At 41.0% G+C, this 15770-nt stretch overlaps 1 long non-coding RNA gene across 1 annotated transcript; it reads right to left on the bottom strand.

Annotated features, from left to right (window-relative positions):
- Positions 1-9854: 9854 nt before the first annotated feature.
- Positions 9855-11978, bottom strand: LOC122070141. Its single transcript, XR_006137675.1, has 2 exons — positions 11917-11978; positions 9855-11094 (listed from the first exon to the last, which is right to left on the bottom strand). It is a non-coding gene; the product is annotated as an uncharacterized LOC122070141 (long non-coding RNA).
- Between the last annotated feature and the right edge of the window lie 3792 nt (positions 11979-15770).

Here is a 15770-nt window from a genome sequence, read left to right as displayed (position 1 = left end):
TTCCATTCCCAAACCTTCCATAGTTGAGCCCCCTAAGTTAGATCTTAAGGAGTTGCCATCTAATTTGAGGTATGTTTTCCTAGGTTGGACCATGGCTGATATCCTGTAATAATTTTTCAAAGTTGACTTTTAACCAGGAAGAGGAGCTTAAAGTGTGAAAAGACAATAAGGAAGCCCTATTGGACCATGGCTGATATCAAGGGTATAAGCCCTTCTATTGTGCAACCAATACATCTTATGGAGGATTCCAAACATCCACGAAACCCCAAAGAAGAGCTAGCCCAGTGATGATGGAAGGACCATTAAGAAAGAGATCCTAAAGTGCTTGGATCATGGAATAATTTATCCTATTTCTGATAGCCAATGGGTAAGCCCAGTTCACGTAGTGCCTAAGAAGTCTGGTGTGACTGTAGTTCCTAATGCCAATTGCTTTAGATCCCTACCCGTGTCCAAACAGGATGGCGTGTGTGCATTGATACAGATGTTAGAGAGCTGCAACCTGGAAGGACCAACATAAGACCACTTTTACATGCCCATATGGAACATTTGCTTACAGGGACCAACAGAAAATTGCTTTCTTATGGATGACTTTTCAATTCAAATCCAATTCTTAATGTCCATCATAAGACCACTTTTCAATTCATATGGAAATTTGCTTACAGGCGTATGCCCTTTGGGCTTTGCAATGCCCCTGCTATGTTCCAACGATGCATGATAAGCATATTTTCTGACATGGTTAAATCTGGTATTGTTTTATGGTTGTAAAAGGATGGGAATTGTAGATAGATCCAAAGTGGATTTAATTGATAATTTCCCTCAATCTGTTAAGGTGATATCTAAGAATTTAGGTTCTTGAATTGGGAGAAATGTCATTTTATGGTTAAATCTGGTATTGTTTTAGGCCATGTAATATCCAAGGAGGGAATTAAGGTAGATAGAGCCAAAGTGGATTTAATTGATAATTTACCACCACCTCATTACTGTCAAAGATGACTTTTCTGAGTGTGATGCTTCGGATTTTGCCAAGGAATTGACTTAAGAAGGAGTTGACCACCTGCACCCATTACTTGTCAAAGGATCAGACTTTTGAGTTTTCCAAAGAGTGCCTAGAATCCTTCAAACAACTCAATTATACAACCACTGAAAAATGCACAACTCAATTATACAACCACTGAAAAAGAATTTTTAGCTGTGTTGCATTAGTTTGCATTAAAGTTTTGGGTCAAAGGATTAATGGTGTATACTGATCATTTACTTGCTAGAGGACCTTAAATGATGCACAACTCAATTATACAACCACTGAAAAAGAATTTTTAGCTGTTGTGTTTGCAAGAGTTTGGTCTTACTTAGTTGGTTCGCATGTGGTGGTGTATACTGATCATTCTGCCCTCAGATACCTAGTTCAGAAGAAGGATGCCAAAGCCCGTCTCATTAGGTGGGTTTTACTTTTGCAATGTCCAGTGAACCATGGTTTGCTGACATTGTCAACTTCTTAGTTTCAGGTGTGACTCCGGATCACTTCCCAATTCCTTGACTGTTGATTCTCCAGTCAACGAGAACTTTCCAGATGATCCTTATTTGTTTAAGATATGTCCAGATCAGATTATCCACGATGTTTCCTGATCATGAGCAACATTCCATTCTCTCTTTTTGTCCGGATCATGCATGTGGTACCCAAGATAAGATAGGTTTCATTCCCAAGTTAAACGCTTTTTCTGGGATGATCCTTATTTGTTTAAGATATGTCCGGATCAGATTATCCAACGATGTGTTCCTGATCATGCATGCAACATTCCATTCTCTCTTTTTGTCATGATGCATGCATGTGGTGGACACTTTAGACCTAAGAAAACTACCGCAAAGGTTCTCCAATGCCGATTTTATTGACCCACTCTTTTTAGAGATGCTTTTGATTTTTCTAAGGCTTGCCCTGCCTGCCAGTCTTTTGGCCGTATCAATAAAAGGAACATGATGCCCCTCAACCCTATTTTGGTAGTTGAATTTTTAATGTATGGGGCACTCATTTTTGGGGCCATTCCATAATTCTTTTGGGAATTTGTACATACTTTTGGCTGTTGAATATGTTTCTAAATGGATGGAGGCCATATCTTGGAGAAAACTGTTAATCCCAAAGTGGAGGTGTCTAATAGGCAGATCATTTTTGTAAATCTTGGAGAAAACTGTTAATAATTAGTGATAGGGGTACTCATTTTTGTAATCGGCCTTTTGAGGCCTTAATGAAAAAGTATGGGATCACCCATAAGTTATCTACCCCTTATCACCCCCAAACTAGTGGCCAAGTGGAGGTGTCTAATAGGCAGATCAAACAAATCTTGGAGAAAACTGTTAATCCCAACCGTAAGGATTGTTCCCTTAGGCTCATTGATGCCTTTTGGGCCATCAAGAGCTCAACCTTGGTCAGTCTCCCTACCGTTTGGTGTATGGGAAAGCTTATCACTCCAACTATTGAGTTGGAGGAATAAGGCCTTATTGGGCCATCAAGAAGCTCAACTTTGATTTGTCTGATGTGGGAATTCATCATAGGCTCCAACTATCTGAGTTGGAGGAACTTAAGAATGATGCCTATGAAAATTCTAGGATTTACAAGGAAAAGACCAAAGCTTTCCATGATAAGCACATTTTGCGCAAATCTTTTGTAATTGGTAATAAGGTCTTATTGTACAACTCTCGATTGCATCTTTTTCTTGGTAAGCTTAGATCCCGATGGGATGGCCCTTTTATTGTCCATAATGTATATCCCCATGGGGCTGTGGAGATTTTGAATCCAAGAACAGGAGTAATTTCGAAGGTTAATGGTCAGCGTTTGAAACCGTTCCTCGAGTTTCCTACTACTAGTAGTGAAGAGGTCATGAATCTCCATGCAACCTCTTTACACTAATGACTAAATTTTAATCAAGTATGACCCCCTTGCATTGTCTTTGCTTTTAATTCTTTCCATGCATTGAGGACATTGCATGACTTAAGTGTGGGGGAGGGAAACCAGTTTTTGTTTTTTTTCACTTTGTTTTGTTTGTTTTTCTTTTTATTTTGAATGTAAGAGAACCTACTTTCTTTTGAAAAATAAGAGACCCCTATTTTATGGTGATGGACCATATGTAAGTCTGTGGGTTCCTTGTACTTTTGAACGTATAAAACCCTGTTGAGAAGAAAGAAACAAGTATGTGTCCTGAGATGGGACTTTCTTTTGAAAAATAAGAGACCCCTGTTTTATGGTGATGGACCATATGTAAGTCTGTGGGTTCCTTGTACTTTTGATTTAGAGTTGAGACCTTCTTTTTAATTTGGCATGGGTTGACAAATGCACGATTTTAAATGAAATGTGAAATGTGGTATAAAGAAGAATAAGAGTTTATTCTCTTGGAACTAGACAGGGCATTGCGCCTCAGGAAGCGTGGTGTCTGGTGTCGAAATTCCTTGGGAGGAAACTTCTGAAATAACTCTAGCATCACTGCCTTTGTGGGCATATGCAAAAAGCGAAGCTACATAGTAACTTGGGTGTCTGGTGTTTGCTCCACCATGTCATTATGCCAAAAGTAGTTTTGTAGAAAGATGTTTATTAAGCAAAAAAAAAGAGAAAAAAATGTGCAAATGTCATTATTGCTTGGTAACATGTTTGGTCAAAAACACTCCAACGCCTTAGTCATTGGTTCCCTATTTCTTCACAAGTGGTTTTGCCCTAAGATAAGGATGTTTTGGAAGAGACGAGGTGAGTTCCAAATTAAGAAAAATTACCTTTGCTCTGGAATTGATGAAGGGTAATAAAAGTTCAAGTGTGGGGGTCCCATGTAAGAGAAATTATCTTTGCTCCGGATCGGTATGGGCCTTACCTTTAGCCAAAGATGGGATTTGTTTATTCTTTTTGGGTGTATATTCACTAGCAAACACCCACGAGACACAACTCGTCCACTAGGGTAACTTAGGGGTTTAAAGGCTTGTTGCAAATGCTAAGTGTAACCGTGATTCCTACGAAAGTGAGTTAGGTTTTTTGTTTTTATTCTTTTTCTTTTTGTTTTGCTCGAGGACTAGCAAAGTCTAAGTGTGGGGGAATTCTGATGAGCACATTTATGTGTGAAATCTAGGGTAGTAAAACATGCATTTTTCATATTTAGAATGGAGCTACCTTGGGTTTTACTCTCTTTTTGCAGGTTTTATATTTTCAAGGCCTTGAGGACTATCGGGAGCTATATCTTCAATTTTACACGTAAAGAGGTCATATTTCTTTCCATGGTTGCGAAGAGGATGAAATTCTGAGCAAGATGGACGTGTTCAATTAAAAGTACACATTCGTTTGGTCACCCGTACAAATGATTATTCTTTTTGGGCCAGAAAAAGAATAATGGATCAGAACTGAACTGAGATGCAGAACCAGCCCATTTGCAGTTGTCCCAGAGGTACAAGGAATATTTCAAATGCCAACAAGGATCGATGGACCACATCCTTAAGTGATTAAAGATTTGTTTTTGGTAACAACAACTACCTAGCGTAGTGAGCTGAGCTATGGTGTACAAAATTCTCTTGCTCACCAAGAGGTCTCAAGTTCGAATCTCATGGTTTTTTTTTTAGAGAATTTTGTTGAAGATTTCCTGCTTTTCACTCACTTAAAGCACTAAGGGCATGGAGGGGATTTCCACGTCAAATTAGAAGCAAGGAAAATCGTGGAAGGGTTCTTAAGAAGAGAAGAAAAAAAAAATGAAAGAAAAAAAAAGGGGAAAAATAGAGATTGTCCAAATCTTCTCTCTCCTCCACATCATCACCAAAATATTGTCCAAATCACACAAAGCAAGAAGAAAATCGTCCCTTGGAGGGAGAAAAAGAAGAGAAATAAATTAGAAAAAAAAAGGAAAGAAAATAAGCAACAAAAAAATTATAGGAAATTTCTCCAAATTTATTTCTCTCTTCTCTCTCCTCCATCTTAGCACTTTTGGACTCAAAAGATCTCACAATCAATTGTGGGTTTCTCCCTTTTAGGAAAGAAAAATTTGTTACTCTACCTCCCCATTCCCTATAAATACAACTCATGTTAGAGGAGGGGAGACAATTCATTCTTCTTCTAATTTTTTTTAGTTGCTCTCTCTTTCTCTTGCTCTCTCTTTAGTTTTAGTTCTTCTTTATCTTTTCTTTAATCACTTTTGTAATAGCGTTTTTTTATTTCAATTAATGCAAGCACTCTTTTATTTTTATTCGGCCCTTTTATGTTTATGATTTATGCAATTGAGTTGTAATTTTTTAAGTTATAGTTCTAGGCTTAGATCTAGGTGACAAGATCACGAGCCGTGGAACAATTATTTTTTCAAGATTTGTTTTCTCTAGTACTAGAAATTTCAGATTTGGTTTATTCTAGATTTGGTTTTTAGTACTGGTAGTATCTCAAATCGATCAAGTTTTCAGTTCGAGGGTTGAAGTTCAAGTAAGTAGGCTCCTTCAGTAGTCTTCTCTCCCCCCTCTCATTCCCTCTTCTGACTACCCTTTCTTTCTTAATTTAGGATTTTAATTTCAGTCGTTACATTATTACTATCCCTTTCCCCCAAGGTTCATGGCTAGTGTATGTGTTGGCTTTGCCCCTCCTAGCCATAGAACCATCAATTTATTGCTTTTATTTTAATTGTCTCCCTTTCCCTAAAGCCAAGTAGAGTAACCCTTGTAAGAGTGACTCTCTGGTCAAGTAGGGAAGCTCATATTATGATGCATGCCTCGGGCTAAGTAGAGAAACCTACTTGTGAGTCTCTCTCTAGCTTTATCCCCTTTCTTTTACTTTATTTTTATTTCAGCATTTTTTCCTTTATTATTATTATTTTTTTAATTGCGTGGGTTGTTTATTTTCAGTTATTTATTTATTTAATTTTAATTGCGTGGCTTGCGTCTTTAAATTCTTAGATGACGAATGTTTAGGACGTTATTTTAGATACATATGTTTAGGACGGTAATTAGAATTAGATCACAACCATTAATCGGTTCACTTTCGCATTATTAAAAGAAATAAAAAAATAAAGTGGCTGCTCTCCCTGTGTTCGACCCGTAGCTACACTGATTCGTACACTTGCGGTTACATTTTAAATCTCAAACAACCGTCTGGGTTGGCTCGGCTCGGCGTAATGGTATGGCTCGCAACTCCTTAACCAGCTCAGCTCGCTGCATCCTCTTTTCATCTCTTGCATCTGCTACCCCTATGTGGTATGCCAATCTTTGGCAATGATTTTTTATGGCTCTGACGAAATTTGTGTAGCACTCCCTTAACTCACACTGGCTTGACTTGTATTCCCCGATTCCATTATGTGTTGGGAACTTGACCTTCAAATGTATTGTGGAAATGACAGCGCCCATCCTGTTAATCCCTGGACGACCGAGGATAGCATTGTATGGGGATGTAATCTTCACTACCATGAAAATTACCATTGTCATGGTTGTCGTTGGGTCGTGTCTAATAGTTAATGGCAACTCTGTAGTCCTTTCAATCTCCAAGGGTGACCTGGAGAATCCATATAACAGGCCACCAGTGGTTTTAGTGTGCCTGTCCCCAGACCAAGCCTTTAGAATGCTTCGTATGCCGTAAGATCAACTTACACGCCAGTATCTACTAAGACTCGATGGAATGGGTGGTTGACAATAACAAGCTGGACAATGATCACATCATTGTGAGGCCAATTCAGTCCTTTCAAATCAGAATCTGAGAAGGAAATCACCAGGTCTGTCCGGACTGTTTTTACGAGTTATTCGGTGATGCATAAGAAACGTGCATGGGCCTTCTCCTTCCACATTGACTCCACGGTAGGACCGCCTGGAATAGTTAGGATGGCAGGTCCTTTAGGTCGATTAGCCTAGGGGTCGGTACAATCAGTATCCTTCTACTCGATTTTTCGTTGGCTCAGTCCAGCCTCATCCCGACTTTGTTACCCTCACCGAACTTCTGCTTTAAGTATTTCTTCAGGTGTCCTGCCTTGATAGGTTCATCAATTTCCCTTTTCAAGGCCTTACAGTATTCTATGTCATGCCCATAATCTCCCTGTAATACCTGTTAGGAGTCCTTTCCTCTGGTTTTGCCAACATTGGCCTGGGCCAATGTAAGAACTTTTGATCATGAATCTCCAACAGGATATTGTTTTGATTTCTGTCCAACTCATACTTTTCTGGGACCTCCCCTCAGTCCATAAGCCATTCTGGTTTGGTTTTATTGTACTCCTGATTATCCTCCCTTGGTCATTGAGTCCTCTTCTTGTCTTTCTCTAATTCAGATTTTCCTATCATTCCTTTTGCTGTTAGTACATCATCCATATTGGCATCTTGATTGCATCTTTGTAGCAAGTCTAGTATTGTTTCTGGAAGGCCAAGGGTTAAGGATCGCACCAGTTCTAGGTGCATGATTCCATTACACAGTGAGCTATAGGCTACTCCCCCTGGCAGGTTTCTTACTTCCAAAGTGGCCTTTGTGAAGTGAGCGAGGAAGTCTCTTATCGGTTCCCTAGGTTTTTGTTTCATGTTCATCACGTTGCCAGGTGTCTGGCACTACCTCATACTTACTTGGAACTGTGCAAGAAAAGCCTTCGTGTGCTCATCATAGCTATTTATGGACTTGGGTCTCAAGCTTGACATCCACAAAAGTGCCGCATCTTTTAAGGATGCCGTAAAAGCTCGACAAAGTGTAGCCTCCAACTTGGCATGCACTGTCATTACAGGACTGTAATACAATAAATGGAGAGGGATCTGTAGATCCATTATATGTCTTAAAAGTGGGCACAATAAAATTCCTGAGGAGCTCTGCATCCATGATTTCATCTGATAAAGCATTATGGGCTAGGGCAACTACCAGGTTTAGCGGCGGCTCCTTGAGGCTCTCCACCTTCTCGGTTAGCTACTGGAGATGCCTCTCTAGATCTTGCCTCTCACCCTCAGTCTGGGTCTGAAGTTCCTGCTCGGCTCGGTACTGACTCTCCTGCGTTGCCCCTCTATCCTTCTGTTTACGAAATTTCCTCCTATGGTCTTGGGGCCAGAGAGCAGTTGGCTTAGCGCGTTCACCGGCACATGGCTACTTGCGGGCAGGTTGCCCATTACTCACTTCAATTGGAAGGGAAGCCTCTGACTTACGAACTGAGCGTATTTGGGTTTGGTTTGACTCTTCGAGCGGGTCACACTATTTTCATGTGACCTCTGTGTGCGTGGACGTTCATTTCCTTTGGGTCAAGAGCTATGCTATGGTTCTCACCGGGTTCTGTGCTCACAAGGGCTAGTCGACCCAGTGTGACTTTGTCTAGGAGAAGGAGCAGTCCGATTACTTGCCGGTTAGTTTGGTAATGCTGAGTTGAATTGTCTAATGAATATTAGAACAAGGTTGTTAGTCTCCAGCATTTGCCTCCGCAAGTCTTGGATTTGTGCAGCATCTCAGTAGGTTCAGAAGCTAGGGGTTCTCTTACAGAATCAGCCAGCGGTGCCATTGTTGGTGGCCCTAAGGTTGGTGGTGGTCCCTCCCCGACACCCATAGTAGGTGGGGGCGACATCAGTCCCTCCGTTGGGGTAGGAAGTCCCTATCCTGCCATAGGTCGATTCCTTGTGCTCTTCTATCGTCGAGGATGATGAGATCTTATTTCAGGGGCAGTTGGCAAGACAACCCGCTCGCTGCACAACTGCATTGACTACTAAAAAAAAATTGTTTCAATTTTCAACAGATGGTGTCAACCTATTGTTACTGATTCTGACCCGCTGAAGTGTGAATCTGTTGTAGTGGTGTGATAGGACCTGCAAAAGATGAGGTGAGCAAGGCACCAGAGTCTGATAGTGCAAAAACCCTCCGATGCTTAAGTCAAAATGGCAACAGGTTATTTTTCAGTACTAGTCTTAACCAACCAAGAAGAGTCCCCTGTTACCTGTTTCCCTTTCGTTTTTATAGACATACAGGCTTGGTTGTCCGTTGTCTAACCTCTTATCACTAGAATCCATCCAGGCCATAACTCCTTGGATTCCTACGAATATTCCTAATTCCAGAGAAGATCCTGAGGAATATTCTTCCCTTCTGTGAGTGCCTTGGGCTTCAGGAGGAGAGGATGTTCTGAGTTTGGGGGCAGCAGAACTCCTATTTCGAGTATCAAGGGTTGTGGTTCCTAAAAACTAGGGTCGAATGCCCACGTTCCCTCAGATGCGTACCATAATGGGCCAAGGTAACGGCCCAGCCAAGACCATCTGAAAAGCTCAGCCGAAAGTAAGTTGAGGCCAGGGCTCAGCCAAAGGCAATCCACCTTGGCCATAGGTAGGACAAGCCAAGGGCTAGGTCGGGGGTAGGCCGAGGTAAGTGCTCGGCTAAAGGCAGGTCGAGGCGAGCTGGATGTCTTTCGGCAAGCTTAGGGTAGGCTAAGGTCAGGGCTTAGCCACAGGTAGGCCGAGGTGTGGGCTTGGCCATAGGCAGGTCGAAGCTGGAGCTCGGCCCATGGAGGTTAGTGCCGAAGAGGTGGTCAAGTCTTGCCTCATCACTTCTAATTTCTCTTTTTCCTAATGTGTAAGACTTATGTTATTATAAATGAAATTATCAGTGTTATCAGCCTCTACACTCAACTTGTCTCCTATGTGTGAACTATGAGTTATGTGTTCATCTTTAAGCTTTTATACATAGCCTAATCACCGGTATTCCTAACACTTCATAAGTTTATGACTTAAAGCAGAGTATCACACTTTGATACCACTCGTAATCACACCCTGCCTCCACTTACCTTGAAGGCTAGTGACATGGACATGCACACGTGCCCACAATCCATCTAGGATCTATGTTGCAGTACTTTAAGTTCATAAAGCTATGAAATGTATCTAAAATCACGATATATAATAACAATCAAAATTTACACAACTGGTGATGTCTAATAATATTTATCATATTTACCAAAAGAGTTTTCACAGCGGAATCGTAATTTCAGTTATGCCCCTAGGGATATATATGATAAGTACAAAAAGAAATAAAAAATAGAAGATGATACTCTCATCCTCAGCATGCTCCGAATGCATAGTCGTCACATACGCCACCGTCCTCGTGCGTGTTAGGTCCTCGTCCTAGAGATCACCTCCGTAGAGAGCTGACTCCTCAACCACAGACTCCAAATAGTTACCTGAATCAACATCTAAAAAGGGGGCAAAACTGGGGGGAGCTTCCATGAAGCCCAGTGAGGGGTACACGCAAACATTCACAATAATTCATGAAATAAAAACAATATAAATGCCCAACCAAACCAATATGAATGCATTTAGATGAATACAATGACATGATCCAGATTATTAACAATCAAACCCAATCAACAGATTCTAAGTCTATAATGGGTATTAGTGCTACTATAACATAGGTGGTATCCCGAGTCACGAATGTCCGTTATCTATCCCTAAGGATAAGAGCTAGTTGTGAGTCAGAAGTGTGCCAGCTCCGGAACCACATCGTTACCCGTCAAACTCTATTAATAATCCCTTATATATATACCACCTCATAGAATCAAACATCGCGTCAGGGTTTATCACGAAGCTGGCATCCCCACCACCTCAGTCACTAGAAATCGTCCCCAACCTCGGACCATCAGATGGTAGGATTAGCCAATACGTAAACCCCCTATTGGCAAGGGTTGTAGCATCAGGGTAATTTTTCCTGACCTAATGCAACCTAGCATGATTCATATCACTTCACAAACAAACTCACACACCCCGTGGGCTTACAATGCCAGAACCCAACCTTCAGCTACCTTGTACCCGACACACACACCATGGGAATACAATGCCAGAACCAACCTTCGGACACCCTGCACCCCAATCTCCATAATACACTCACACACACACTCACCCTGGGCATACCATGCCGGAACCCAACCTTTGGCCACCTTGCATCCCAGCCACATTCATACACATACACAACACAATTATACCATTATGTAACATCAACATTCTCCACAACACACAAGATTGTAATACGTAAAATGATATGATCATCCGCATATGTAACATGACATAAACATTCCATAAAAATAATCACACAAATCCCCTCACCTCGAGTCCTAGGTGATGATAGACAGCCGATGGCCTCGTACCACATTGTCTCGTCACTTCTTGGCTCTACTCCTAGGATACATAAGATTTTTAAGGAAATGAATCATCCATAGGGAAATGAGACCATAGGCACATGTTCTTGCTTCATTTCCTATTTCCCTTTTCTTTGAAATTGTTCTCAATTTGGGGTTTTGTAACTATAGGGATGATTTATATGTGGTGGATGTTCACCCACCTCAATTAACTTAAATTTAAGTGTAATCGATGGGTTGGTTAAGATGAGTTTACACAACACACCCAAATTCCCCAAAGTTCTAGTTGCGACTAAGCTAAATTAGGGAATTTCGATTGAGGGTTTATGTGGTGACCACTAATAGTTTATGTGGTCACCCCAATCCACTATACCCATTTTTAATTTCATTTTTCCTATCCCAATTTTGGGTTTGAATGGTGGGGTATCAAGGGTTTGGGCAAAACCCACCATTTCTAGGGTTTAGTTACCCAAATTGGGGATTTCACTAGGGAGGGTTCATAGACTCAAATTGATCCATTAATCTTACTAAGATGGGTCTCTCACACTAAAACCCTCTCCCAATTTATAGTTTTCAAAAGTGGGAAGGTTGGTTTTAGTACATTTCCCCATTCCTAGGCTTTGTGCTGCTCAAATTGGGGGTTTTTGATAGGGCTTCCTATAGATGAGGTTTATGCACCCAATGTGAGTGGTAAAACTTGCTAGATAGTTCCCCACAGCGAATCCCCAAATCAATTCGTATATAGGGAATGTGGGTAGGGAGATTTGGTTGGGGCAATTCTCCACTAGCTCAATAGAAAGGGAAAAGAGGAAGGAGAGAGAGAGACGTGTGTGTGTGGAGAGGAGTGGAGAAATCGTTTTACCTTACTCTGTAGGAAACCCTTGCTCTCCTTCTTCTTTCTCTTTCTCCTTCTCCTTGCTTTTACTTTGGTAGGTGGAGAAATGAATGGTAATAGTCTCTATTTATAGTCACTTAATTAATTATGGATTGTTTGGGAGAAAAATAGGTTTTCACTCATTACGAGGTTACCTTGTTACTTGGCATTACTGGGCCCATCTTAGGATGTCCCGATACATCAATCCATCACCAAGTAGGTGGTGCCAACCAATGGAGGTGGTTTGAGGTGCACAGGTACGAGGCCCAACAGCCAAATAACTCGGTTTTGGCTCGTATTTTCACCAAATGGTGTTCACCACCCAAGGCTAAAATGGATCCCTTTGTGTGGAAATGGATTCTTTATTTGAGTGGGGCGTTCCCAAGGTGTTTCAAGTGTGTGAGCCCCACCTCTTACATATTTTACTATTAAGGCTTGGGGATTTTTCTGTGAAGTGTGAGGGCTTGACTAACCTGTTCTTCTATGCCCAGAACCCCTTCTAATTTTTTAGGTATGAGTAGCAGTTGAAAAGGGGGTCATCCTTCCCTTCCCGGTAAAATACGGTTGCTACCTGTATTCATTGGTACTGGTGTCCTCCGGTGTCTCATCTGTACATTTAAATAGGAATTTTAAGGCATAGGGATACCAGTATGTTCAAGGTTGTACTCGTTCTATAGATATATTCATTTGGATTTTTCACCTAGAATAAGACCCATAATGTCTGACCATTTCGAGGCAGAGGGGTGGATAAGGAAAAGGTCATGCAACTAGGTCTCTGGGTAAGTTCAAATTTACGTATTGGGAAGCTTCGCACACTCAATCCTACCCAAAGATTGGCCAATCTCTGTCTATGTAGACCAATTCTCAGGCTAAGGCTGCATTTGGTAACGTTCTAAAAAAATATTTCTGAAGTTTTTTTGTTCTATGGGAACGAAAAAACTGAATAAAGCATTTGGTGCATTTATGGTTTGTTTCGTTTTTTTTTTTTAACAAAAAGTGAAAAAAAAAACTAGAATTTATGGAATGACAAAGGTAGTTTCGTCGTTCCAGTTTTGTTCAAAACAAAAAAAATAATAACATTTTGACACAGAAACTGAAATTTTCGTTTTTGACGCGAAACGTCGTTTCTGGAACATAAACATTACCAAACACAACCTAATTAGTCATAGTTATTGTTCTTGCTTATTATTATTTTTTAAATATAAAAGTAGTTTCTACATAAGGGGACACTAGGTGTATATGGAAGTGGCTGCACTTGACTTAGTCAGACTGCCTACATACTTTGAATATGGATTAAGCTATTTGTAATTCCGCATGACATGCAAGGGGGATGAGTATTATGGTAGATGGGCACAAGTTGATGTTTGATCTACCAGTGGATCTATTAGTGACATATTAGAAAGTGTTATTCGCTTTGGGGCTGAAACACCTTAGGCCTTATGGGCATGTTTGGTTTTGTGGGGGAATGTAGAAGGTCTTTTAGCCTTTTTTTAAAGTCTAGCTGATCATATTTTCACCAAGCCAACTGAGAGTTACATCGATTCTTTGATTGAAACCATAAACCAAATATTAATCTAAAAATGTTCCCTCAGCTTGGGAAACACTTCTTGGAGCTCAGGAAGGGTAAAGGTGAGCACAATGCATAGTACACCCAAGGTCATTGGGGTTGAGGTGCACCTCGCCAACCAGGCAAAATCCCAAAATCTAACATAACCAAACCTAAAATGGAGAGGAAAGGGGTAGAGAAGATTTCCTTAGGGGTTTGTGCATGGCTTTATAATGAGGTCCTACTATGCACACAAGGTCAAGTGACAGGGGTTTAACCACCTACCACCAAGGCTTAGGAGGCCTGAATCCCTTTCAATTGTCTATGCACTGTATGTACTAGCATGAGGGGTCATCCTGTCCCTTCAAACAGTATACTGATGCTATCCACAAGTCATCGGTATTGACACTCTCCAGTGCATCACCTATTAAAAAAAGTTCAAATTAGATCAGATTTGGGAACGGGTGTAACATTTTTCCTATGTTAAAAGAAATTTCATCCTCAAAATTCAGCATACATGGCAAACAAAATAAACGAGGATATTTCTTCTACATCTCATCTTCATGCTCCCGAGATGCCTCTTGCTTGGTGTGATTCCTCCATCGTACCTTAACAAGGGAGATGGTATGGTTACAGAGACTATGGTCCATCAGTTAAAGGTCTCCTTAGTATGTTCCACTAGCCCAATGAACCTAGGATCCCTTTTTTACCAAACCGCATCACTCTCTTGGTTGAAAAAACTTGAATGTGGAGAGGAAAAGAGTAAAAAGGGTGGAAAATTCCTCCATTTTTGGACCTCAAGAAGAATTTCGGGATCTTGAGATATCACCAAAGGCCTAGATTCTTCAAAGAAGAGAAACAAGTAGCTGAGATCATTCCCACCTAAGTCAGGAGTCTTCACCAAAGTGACCAACACATCAATTGGGGTCCACCCCTCTTGACCTAGAACAAGGGTCAAGGTCAGGTATAATTTCTTAACATAGTAGGCATAATATAGACATTTTCTTTGATATAGTGCATGTATAATGTGGGTTAGGATATTTAAGGGGAATATTTGAATTTGTGCATCTAATAGGAAGACCGGTTTAACCGGGTGAAGTGGCTGCCTAACACCTTTCCAACTTCATAATCTGGCTCTTACCCTAATCTCTGGATCAGATCAAGTCAATCTCGGGTCCATTCCTATGGAATGGGCCCTAGGAATGGTTAGGAATGGGCCCTAGGAATGGACCCACATCCCAGGTTCTAGGCCCTAACCCTAGGTGGTGCTCCAAATATTTATGATTACCAATCCTCGTATTGGCCATTAGTTTATTACTGGAAAAGATCACCCAATAAAGAGGGAATGAGTTATTCGTAAAATAGGCCCCCCATGTATCAACTTGAGTGATGATATGACGGTGCAGGGTGCACGAATGTGCTCATGCTCACGGCGACCCTCACACGTATTTGCTTAGTTCGATTGACCAACTAACGAGTCTTCCTGACACGCTTGGCTTGTGTATTATTTTCTTGAGTGGTTGGTCTATAAATATAATAATCCGGTAGGCATGGAAGTACAACCTTAAATTGCGTGCGGCATCGACTAGGGCGAAAGCCAACTTCTCTGCTCCAGGGTACCTTGTCTCAACGTCAATAAGTATATGATTGAAGTAGTACATTGGCTGCTGCTGCTTTTCTTGTTCTTTCACTAAGGCCGCACTGATGGCTACTGGTGAGACTTCTAGATAAACGTGCAATTCATCTCCTAGTTCTGGATGGATGGGGAGTGGAGGCGATGCAAGGTAAGCTTTCAAAGCCTCGAAGGCATCTTGATACTCTGATGTTGAAAGGAAATTCTTCATGGATTGTAAGTTCTGTAGGGTTTTGAAGAAGGGCAAGCACAACTGAGAGACAAATTGATTAGGGGCTGCAACTCGGCCAGTAAGCCACTGAACCTCCAAACAGTCCTTTGCGGGACCATGTCTTGTTTAGCTTGGATCTTGCTTGGGTTTGCTTCTATTCTCTTTGAGATATGAACATTGGGAATTTTTCTGAAGTAACTCCAAATGTGCACTTTAAGGGGTTCAACTTCATCTGATTCTTCCATAAAACTTCGAATGCCTCCTCTAAGTCGATCACATGCCGAACAACCTTCGTACTTCTTACGAACATGTCATCTAAATACATCTTGATGTTTTTTTCGACCTATTCTGCGAACATGGCGTTCACAATTATCCTTGTGTTCTTTAGGCTAAACAACATAGCCTTATAGCAATAATTGCCTCGTTCAATCAAGAAAGCTTTCTTTATCTTC

Source organism: Macadamia integrifolia, unplaced genomic scaffold (assembly GCF_013358625.1).
Source record: "Macadamia integrifolia cultivar HAES 741 unplaced genomic scaffold, SCU_Mint_v3 scaffold836, whole genome shotgun sequence".
Taxonomy (NCBI): Eukaryota; Viridiplantae; Streptophyta; class Magnoliopsida; order Proteales; family Proteaceae; genus Macadamia; species Macadamia integrifolia.
Note: the sequence above shows the minus strand (reverse complement) of the source record. Positions and strands in the feature narration are given on the sequence as shown.